This window comes from Cervus canadensis, chromosome 29, assembly GCF_019320065.1.
Source record: "Cervus canadensis isolate Bull #8, Minnesota chromosome 29, ASM1932006v1, whole genome shotgun sequence".
Classification (NCBI taxonomy): Eukaryota; Metazoa; Chordata; class Mammalia; order Artiodactyla; family Cervidae; genus Cervus; species Cervus canadensis.
Genome location: NC_057414.1, coordinates 36457627 through 36468969, shown reverse-complemented (window position 1 = coordinate 36468969; position 11343 = coordinate 36457627).

Genomic DNA, 11343 nt, shown 5'->3' with positions numbered 1-11343 from the left:
TATATAAACTTATAGCTGAAACTCAGCAGGCCCAAACTGACAAACTGGTTTGGTCTCCAGACACTCAAAAGGATTTTAAGGTTCTTCAGATTGCCCTCCTGCAAGCTCCTTCTCTGAGCTTGCCCACAGGGTCAGAATAAAATTTGTTTGTCACTGAAAGGAAAGGTGTGGCCTTGGGAGTCTTGACACAACCCCGAGGACCTCACCAGCAACTGAATGCTTATCTAAGCAGAGAATTAGATGTAATTTCACGTGGGTGGCCCCACTGCCTAAGAATAATTGGGGCAGTGGCTTTATTAGCACCCAAAGCTTTAAAAATAATGGATGAAACCTTTCTGTATTGACTTCTTATCATGTGAGTGGAATCTTAAGTTCTAAGGTTAATATTTGTATGACAGACAGCAGGCTTCTTAAATATCAGTCGTTATTGTTAGAAGGACCAGTAACTAAGCTTAAAGTCTGTGGAAATTTAAATTCTGCCACTTTCCTTCCTGAGAAGGAAAATGAATTATCATGATTGTTCCCAATTCTTAAACTATGCAGCTCGGGAGGATCTAATGGATACCCCATTAGACAATCCTGACATGGAAATATTTGCTGATGGCCATTCTCTTGTTCGGGATGGAGAGTGTAAAGCAGGTTACACCGTTGTGAATGCTGAACAGGTTTTAGAAGCAAAATCTCTCCCCCAGGGAACCAGTGCTCAATTAGTGGAGCTTGTGGCTCTGACCCAAGCTCTAGAGTAAAGCAAAGGGTAGCGGGTAAATATCTACACTGATTCTAAGTATGCTTATTTGATTTTACATACTCATGGTGCAATATGGAAAGAAAGACAGTTTAAAACAGCAACAAGAGAACTTATTAAACATTTCAGAGAGATTGAGAGACTTTTACCTGCTATATACTGTCCTAAAGAAGTAGCTGTTATGCATTGCAAAGAACACAGCAGGGATGAGAGTAAAGTAGCTGAAGGTAATCAGCTGGCTGACTGTCAAATCACTACAGATGCCTTTGATCTGGACAGGTCCTGTAGAACAGGAAAAACCACAATATATTGAGGAAGAATTAGAAAGATATGAGAAAAGAGGAGCAAAGATTACTGATAAAGGATGGTTACTGTCTGAGGATGGATGATTAATAATTCCTGAAAGTGCTCAATGGAAAATTCTGAAGGTTTTACACCAGAGTTTTCATTTGGGTGCAGAGAGTACTTACCAGATGGTTTCTTGTTTCTTTGAAGGGAAAAATGTAATGAAAACTTTAAAGAACATTATCATAAGGTGTGAGATATGTCAGAAAAATAACCCAAAGACTGAAAAGCTAGCAAAATCTGGATTACAATGAAGTGGGAATTATCCTGGAGAGGACTGGGAAGTTGATTTTACTCATATGCCAAAAGCTAACGGATATTCTTGTTTACAATTTTGGGTGGATACATTTACTGGATGGATTGAGGCTTTCCCATGTCCATGTCATAGTGAACAAGCTAAGGAGGTTATAAAGATTTTAATCCATGAAATTATCCCCAGGTTTGGACTGCCACAGAGCCTTCAGATTGACAATGGCTCTGCCTTTAAAACTGCTGTAACTCAGGGGGTGTCCAATGCTCTTTGAATAGAGTATCACTTACACTGTTCCTGGAGACCCCAATCCTCAGGAAAGTTTGAAAAAGCTACTGACATTATCAAAAGACATCTGCACAAATTAACTCAAGAGACACAGGACAATTGAATTAAAGTCCTACCCATAGATTAATGAGGGCTTGAACTGCCCCCCAAAAGGAGGGACTGTCCCCCTTTGAATGTATTTATGGAAGGTCTTTCTTGCACACAGACATTGTTATAGATCCTGAAGCCTTGGAATTAACTAGTTATGTAACTCATCTCTCAGGTTTTCAACAGGCATTAACAGAACTCCCAGAGACGACTCCTGACCCAGCCTCTGAGTCAAGCAAGCCTCTATTTGAGCCAGGAACAGAGGTCCTCATAAAAACATTGGGGCCTAGGGGCCCATCCCTCGAGCCTCACTGGGAAGGCCCTTGCCAGATTATTCTTTCTTCTTCCACTGCTGTCAAAGTGCCAGGAATTGATTCGTGGTACAGCACACTCTAGTTAAGAGGTGGCACCCTGACCAGAACTAAGTGACTTCATTTTATGTCTTTACTTTCTATGCTCTGGCATTGTACTTTTCAGATGGGCCTGGTAATCTATGTGAGCCTAATTAAGCTGACTCCAAAAATCCTGAGTCTGCCATTTGATCCTCAGGACAATGCCTTCATGTCCTGGGCTCACTCCTATGTAGCATTTCACAATCAGTCTAACAGCTGGGTCTGTGGAGCACCCCCCTCCTCATGGAAGGCTTCCCATGGTGGACCTCTCTACTTTAAGAAAATAGTTTCTCCAAGTCTGCAAATGTCTTTGACAACAATAATATGTGATGTCTCTTCTTCATCTGAAGACATCTAAGAACCCTAAAATGGATGGGTGCAACACATTGTACTTTAACTCTGGATATAATGTGACTTTTAATTTTGATTATACATTGTCTCAGTTCAATGACGAGTTTACTACATATAAGGCAAATCGGTCTAGATCTAATGGTTTTTTTACCTGACATCTATCAAATATGGAATGAGGTTATATGGTTAACTCCTGAGAAAGGACGTCTAATATCTACTGCCCCTATATGCTGGGAACAAATAGAGCCATCCCCAGATGTTAGTCGGCAACTTAATTATAGTTATTCAAAACACTTGGGATTTTTGCCTCAGGAAATATGGAATATAATCATTCCTTTATTTTCCAACCCAAATTCAGGTCGTCCCTTTGTCTGGCCAGGCACTGATTGGGACTGGATATCTCAGTCATGCTGGCTTTCTCCAAATGGGACTTATTGAATATGTGGCTCTTACCTATGGGCATGGCTTCCCCCTGGTTAGATAGGGAGATGTACCCTAGGTCTAGCCTTTACTCATGGCTTTATATTTTCAGAGCGTCCGGAAAAGCCTGCTAATTTACCTCACCTTAAAACCCAGTGGGCAAGGTCTGTATTTCACTGGTATGATTATTTGTCTGCAGTTCGTTCCCTCTTTGCAAACTACAGATGTTATGCTACGAGTGGATGCTTTGACTAATTTTATTCAACAGGCATTACAAGATTCTCAAAAAGCTAATTCAGCTCTTAATGCTGAACAAGCACAAATTAGAAAGGTGGTTTTACAAAACAGATTAGCTTTAGCTATTCTGCTAGCTGTGCAAGGAGGAACTTGTGCCATTATTCATACCCAATGCTGTACTTATATACCTGATATGAGCACTGATTTTACTCATTTTACTAAATGCATGACCACGATGACTGGGGCTATGAAGACTCCTGAAGCCTCAATTGCCTCACTTTGGGAGACGTTAACTAGTTCCCCATGGAGGAAAACTATCTTAATGACAATAATTGTGATTGTTCTGTTTTTGCTGTTTGTTCCCTGCATCTGTAACTACGTAATTGGATTTGTTTCTAGCCGAATGAAGGATTTTAAGTTACAAATGGTTGTCCGATCTCCTATCAGTGACACAGCCTCCTTCAACTTTTACTTGGGGTTCCTGGATCAGCGACCCTCACTATGAAGGTTAGGAGAATATATTGCCTTAACAATTTATTGACCACACCCCTAAACATCAGGACGTAGTTATGAAATGAAAATGAAGTTCCTTTCCCTTGGCCACATAATTCTCCAAAAAGAAAAGGGGAGAATGAGAGAGTCAATTACTAGGCAGATTGATAAGAAGTCCAGGGTTCCCTAAGGAGAGAGTGGCCTGGAATCCTCAAGGAGGAAGAAAAGACAAACTATTTTTTGTCCCTCTACCTTCCTTAGGATTATATAACAATAATGTATCCTGCTTGAGGACAGTCTCTGGGAAAAAAACCTTCTGGTTAATCCTGTTGTCTTAAGGTGTAATTTATGGCAGTAGGTCTAGTGAGGTGTTTACAACCTTCAGACATTCTTTTGATTCACTGTAATAAATAATTAGAGAATATATAACTCCATGGCCAACACAAGCAAGGGGGTACTTTCTGCCCCCTTCCAATGCCTACGTCAGTAGTTTTCTCTATCTCTTTTATACTTTAACAAAACTTTATTACACAAAACCTCTGCACGAACAAGCCTCATCTCTGGGCCCAGATTGAATTCTCCTCTGGAGGCCAAGAATCCCAGCATTTTTGTGTGGTTCAGCAAATCAGCAACAGTGTTTCATTGTCACCTTGCTTATTTAAATTATATGCAGAGTACATCATGCGAAATGCCCAACTGGATGAAGCACAAGTTGAAATTACGATTGCTGGGAGAAATATCAATAACCTCAGATATGCAGAAGACATGACCCTAAAGGCACAAAGTGAAGAGGAACTAAAGAGTCACTTGATGAAAGTGAAAGAGGAGAGTGAAACATCAGGCTTAAACTCCACATTCAGAAAATGAAAATCATGGCATTTGGTCCCATCACTTCATAGCAAATTGATGGGGAAACAATGGAAATAGTAAGAGACTTTATTTTTTGCAAAATCAATGCAGATGATGACTGCAGCCATGAAATTAAAAGATGCTTGCTCATTGGAAGAAAAGTTATGACAAACCTAGACAAAATTTTTAAAAGAAGAGACATTACTTGCCTGAAAAAATTCAGTATAATCAAAGCTATGATTTTTCCAGTTGTCATGTATGGATGTGACATTGGTGAGTGATGAAGAATTGATGCTTTTGAACTGTGATGTTGGACAAGAATCTTGAGAATCCATTGGACTACAAGGAGAGTCAACCAGTCAATGCTAAAGTAAGTCAATCCTGAATATTTATTGGAAGGACCAATGCTGAGGTTGAAATTCCAATACTTTGGCCAACTGATGTGAAGAACTTACTCATTGGGAAAGACCTTATTACTGGGAAAGTTTGAAGGCCAGAGGAAAAGAAGAGTACAGAGGATGAGATGGTTGGATGGCATCACCGACTCAATGCACATGAGTTTGAACAAGCTCCAGGAGTTTGTGAAAGATAGGGAGGCCTGGTGTGCTGTAGTCCATGGGGTTGCAAAGAGTTGGACACGACTGAGAGACTGAACTGAACTGAACATACCCCACAGCAAATGCTATTTGTAATTGGCATGTTTCTCCAGCAAGAATGGGTCTCCCCAATGCCCCAACACATATCCCCAGTCAAGTCTGCACCCAGGCACAGAAGTCAGTGCCTAGCATTCACAAGGCATTCAGTGAGTTGTGATTGCAGGGGAACCTCCATTTTAGTCGACCTAATGGAATAAAGGACACATTTATCCTCCTGTCTCAAACAACTCCAAAGTAGACAAGATAGATGAAAGAGCAGTTTCTTACATCAAACATCAGGCAGCAGAGAATGTATTCCTGAGCTGGGGAGCAAGCAAGGTGAGTTCTACAATTGCCCCAACTCTAGAAATAATTTCCCACACATCCATGGAAGTGGTATCTAAGCAGAGACAAATGGTCTCCCCAAGAAGAGAGATTTGAGACTCTAGATAGTTCGAGTTCACAGGAGAGAGCTACACACAGAGATCTGTGGCAGTGTACAGGGTGTATCCCTCCAGTTTTCATCAGGAAGTTGATAGCACTGGTCAGCATTATAGGGAGCAATCCTTGAGTCTCATATTGAGCCGGGTCTAATTGTGTCCCCACTCACCAGCCTGCAAATTACTCATAATTCCCATGACACCATTATGGCCCTGAAGACAATATTGCCTTGATAGTAGGGAATAGTAAACCTGGTCTAAAGGCTGGTCTCATCACAGCTTAAAAAAAACTGAATAGCAAACCTTCAAAAAGTACAATTGTTTCCAAGAAATTAGCAGTGTTTGCAAACAGTGCCAGGAGTAATTAAAAAAAAAAAAATCCAGCATCCAAAGGGTAAAAATGACTCTATCCAATATCCAATTTAAAATTTCCATATGAATTGTGAAAGTATTTGTCCTAGATCAATCACAATATTGTAAAGTAATTATCTTCTAATTAAGATAAAAAAATACATTTAAAAAGAAAAAAAATCTGATGTGCAAAGGAGCAAGAAAATATCCATAATGAGGGGAAAATCAATATTTAAAAACACAGTTAAAATATACATTACATCATTAGCAGGGAAAGTCATTAAAATGCTTACTAGAAAATAATCCTAATATTCATGAAGCTGAAGAATATTGAGCATGTTAAATAGAGACATGGAAAATAGGAACAAAAAGTCTTTGGGAAAAAATTAATTGTTTATCACAGAGATTTGAGACAAAATATATGTAAAATATATGTAAAGAATACTAAAACGTATGCAAATGGAATCCCACAGGAAGTGAAAGGAGAATAGAGAAAAGAACTTCATAATCACTGGCTGAAAATTTTGCAGATATGATGAAATTTTAAACCCATTCACACAGAAGCTCACTTAATTCAAGGACAAGAAATTTGACAATTATTCAAAGGCACATCATAATTCATTGTTTAAAACAATCAACCAAAGAAATGTAACCAGAAGGAAAAACAGACGCAGTAGAACAGAAAAATGGGAATGACAGCAGATTAAGCATAGGAAAGAATGTTAGCCAGAGGACACTGGCACCACATCTTTGAGTGCTGAGAGAAATATACTTGACTCAGAATTCTATACCCAAGAAAAGTACATATCAAAAACAAGATAAAATACTTTCTCAGACATACAACAACTACAATATTGCATCACCACCAACACACCAAAGTAATAAATGTTTTATAAAAGGTCTCAAGTCAGAAGGAATTTAAAAGGAAGTGGAAATCTGGATCTCCAGGGGACTGAACAGTACCCAAAATGATAAACACGCAATATGTATTAAAAGGTAAACACAGGGTCTTCCTTGCTGGTCCAATGGTTAAGGAACTGCTTTGCAATGCAGGGGATGCTGGTTTGTTCCTTTGCCAGAGAAATAAGATCTCACATGCCACTGAGTAACTAAGCCTGCATGTCTCAAACAGAGTTTGCATGCTGCAAGTACTGAGCTTGCCCTCCTTAAATAGAGTGTCCCTACCACAAGGAAGACCTGCATGCCACATTAAGAATCAACACAGCCAAAGAAATGACAAATAAATGTATAATTTAATAATTATTAATAATTATCATAATTAATAATGATAGATTGGCAAGTTAAAAATGCATACCATGGATCTTAAAACTATTTAAAAAAACAGTTATTGTTAATAAGTGACAAAGGCTATAAAAGGGAATCACAAAAACTACTCAGTCACAAAGAAGTCAGGGATAAAGAGAGAAATGGAAAGAAAGAACATGGGACAAATTGGAGATAGAGAGCAAGATGATAGAATTAAACCCAACTAGAGTTAACCCCTCAGATGTGAACCCAGACTGAAGATATAACCCAGAGCCCAGACGACAGCAGGTCTCCATACACTGCACTTTGCTGCTGAAATGTAGCCTGCCAGTCTCCAGGGCCCCATGTGCCTGGGCACAGAACAGCCTCAAAGGTTTATATGGGACAGTAAATTAGAAGACTTCCATCATACAAAGTATAAGCTCTGTTTATAAAGAAATTACATTAGAAGTCAATGTTTACTGGACAGAAGAAGAACTAGGTGATAGCATAGTGCAGACGTTCCCTCTTTTACTACTCTCATTCTTCTCAGGAGGGAGCAGATAAATTGACAGGACTTACGTCTCATCAATACTAGACATATTTGACTTAGGATACATGTTTGATTTTCATGGTTTAGTCTCTGCTCTCTTTTCCTCTCTTGCTCATCCTGGGCAACAGGGACTGCTCCCCTAAACCACCGCTCAATCACTACAAACAAATCCGGATGATATTTGCCAAGTCTTTCACATACACCAGTGAAAACTTGTTTCCTCCTGTTTTGCACCTCTGGACCTTTTCAACCAACCTTGTCTCTTGTCCCACATCCTGGGATCCTTGTACTCTCTCACTTGCAGTGATATTCCCATACACAGGGCTTCAATTATACCCAATGGAATTCCCGCTCAGAGTGGCCGTAATACATGGAAAAAGAGAAAGAACAGGCAGCTCCTTACTCTCCTCTCTTTTTCCTTCACTACATACATTCACTGAAAACCTGTGTAGTAAGTCTGTTACATACAGACCTTCAAGTTGAAAACTTTCAAACATGTAAAGTGCATTTGCATGTGCAATCCCATCAGTTAGTTCACAGATCTGACACACATTGTCGCGGGCACTCCCAGACAAGTGCATGTGCTTTGTGTACTTTATTGTACAGAAGTGTATGGAGGACAATGGTGCAGTATTTTATTTCAAGCCTAGGCTGCCTGGACTGAAGCATAAACGCAGTGGTGACATAGATGGTACTACTACTCTACTTTTAAAGTTGTGCTTAGTTGCTCAGCTGTGTCCAACTTTGGCAACATACGGACTGTAGTCCTCCAGGCTCCTCTTACCATGGGGATTCTTCAGACAAGAATACTGAAGTGGGTTTCCATGCCCTATCCAGGTACTGTTTGTTTTATTGTTTGTGTTTGTTTTTTACATATTTTTTTGTGTGAAAAGTGTCATAAAGCTATTAAACTACAGTAATATATAGCCAATTGTCTTAGTTGGCTACCTTAGTAACTTTGCTGGACTTATGAAGAAATTGGGATTTTTGAACACCCTTTTGAAATGTAACTTGCTCATATACAGGGGACTTACTGTTCTGCTAAGACCTCTGGATGCAAAAGTGAACACATCCCCTCCAGGTCCAAGGAAGTAACAGTCTTGGTTGGGATTTTAGAGGAAACATGAGATCTCCATAATTCTAGCCATCTCAGTCATTCAAAAGGCCTTGATCAGGACAAACAAATACTAAAGTAGAAATAGTCATTGTGTTTCTACCCACTTCTAGAAAGTATTGCTAACTCCTCAGTACTGGATCTTGCAATGCTGGCAGACTAGATGGAGAAGTGGTGTGTACAGAAATAAGGGAGGTTTGACAGGTAGGTCAGAATGTGGGGTAACAAAGACAAGGTATTTAGAAGCTGAAGAATTGAGAGATATTTGGGACCTGAGTTGGAAATGCAGTTTTCAAAACAAATTGGGTCATGTGGTAAGTATAATTCTCACTTCAGCAATTAGAAGATTTCAACTGACCAGTCTGCCTCTTTATTCTGGAGCACAGTTCAGATCCATATAGCTGTTTCTCATTGCTTCTCCTTCCTCCTGGCTCCCACACTGTGCCCAGCCATTCAGCCTCATCCATTAGAAATGGTTTGTTCTTTAAGGCAGGTGCTTGTGGCTACCTACACAATGATCTATTCTCCGCTTCTCTTTAAAAACTGAAAATAGTTTGTTATATAGCTATGATCCCAGTAGCTACAGGACTGCATTTCCTGCCCACCCGTGCTCTTAGTCATGACCAGTGACTTTGAGATGCAATCAGACATAGAAGAGAGATTTCTTGGAAGGCTGCTTTCAAGGAGATGATTTAGCTGAGAGATGAGCCTCTTCCCTACCCCACCTACTTCCTAACTGTTGTCTGGATTTTATTTGTAATGGCTGGAACTCCTGTAGTTATATTGGACAATCATGTAACCTTGGAGATGGATACCACCCAAGCTCTGGCTGGCCCACCTCCACCTTTGTTTCAGTGGGAGAGAAAAATCAATTTTATCTTGCTAAAGTTATGGTTGTTTTAGTTTTTTGCAATGTGCATCCAAACTTAATCCTGATACTACTATGTGTTTAATAAGATATAGCCTTATTATTTTTTTGTGTTTAGTGAATATACTTATATTTTACATTTCTCATATTTTTTATTTTATAAATTGATTCATAAACCCCAGGTATACCTAAATTGTATAAATGCAAAATGATGATTACAAGCATGCTTTCCTATAGATTTTGCATTTTTATACTTTCTTATTTTCTTTCCTTTCTTATTTTCTCCATATTTGTACAGCCTGGGCCATTTCCTCTCTCATAACCTCATCCATATCCATATCTGCAGGCCAAAACAGACTGAGAGCTGTGGGGAGAACCAAAGAAGAATGAATTACGGGGACATGAATGAAGGATGGTGGTCCTTGTAACTCATCATGAATGCTCTGTAGTAGGATCACATTCCCCTGCCCTTTGTGGACCCACCACCTCCAGGTTTGCCATGACCATGGAAGATACTTTGGCCAGTGGAATTTGAGTAGAGTTGATAAGTCACTTCCAAATGGAAGTATTATTTTCTGTCCCACCAGCTGAGATGCAGATGTAATAACAGGAGCTGAAATAGTCATTTTAGACCAGAGGTAAGTAGCCCAGGTGAAAGATGAGACAAGAAAAAGTGGGTCCCCAATTCAATGGTGAGAACTGCACAAACATTATATGAAAGAGAATTGAAATTATATTGTGCTTAAGCCAATGTTATTTAGGGTTTGATTTCAGTAGTTGAACCTGTAATCTAACTCTCATAATAGAAAAACTGATATTTGTGTTAGCCTTTTCTTGACATTAGAGTCTGAACGAGACAAGATCTACTGACATATACTTAAAACTGAGTCAAGTGACAGCCTTGCACTCTGGAAGCTGTGGTCTAGTGTGGGTTTCAGAAACTCAAGCAAGAACAAAGCCACATGGCAGGACAGTCAAGATGCTGTAGGAACACTTGGGAGGGGAACCTATATCAGTCCTGGTCTCAGGAGGTTGCTTGAAGCAGGGGACAATCCTCTATCAGTCTCCTCATAAATAGGCCATGGTGCTAAGTTTCATGTAATAGTGATGCATTTCAAATACTTTCCAGAGTGTTTTCCCTTTTGATCCAGTGCTGAGGATATGCATTTCAGACCTGGTTGGGGAAGACTACAAATGCCCCAGGGAAACTAAGTTGGTGGGCCACAACTACTGAGCCCGAGTCCCCTAGAGCCTGTGATCTGCTCAAGAAAAAGACAGGATTGAAAACCAGTGTGCTGCAATTACAGAGTAACTCCTGCTTGCTGCAAATAGAGAAGGCCTGAGCAGATATGAAGATGTAGGGCAGCCAAAAAAAAAAAAAAAAAAATCTCCCAGAGAAACCAGTGTGGTCTCAGGCGAAACAGGACATAACAAAGGATAAAAGCAATCTGTGCTTGATTTCATGCAGGTCGTGTAGTGGGAAGCTACAGTCCGTTTTCACGGTGAACTTGGGACATAAGTTGTGCCTCAAACATGCCCATGCCCAAGGCTATGGAGCTGGGATTTCACTCTCCTACTAGCACCTCCATCTCATCCTGCAACTACACACAGCTGGTGTCTCCAAGCCCATGTATTAGATCCTCAAAAAACAAATGAAAGGTGACACTAGAAGCAAAAGACA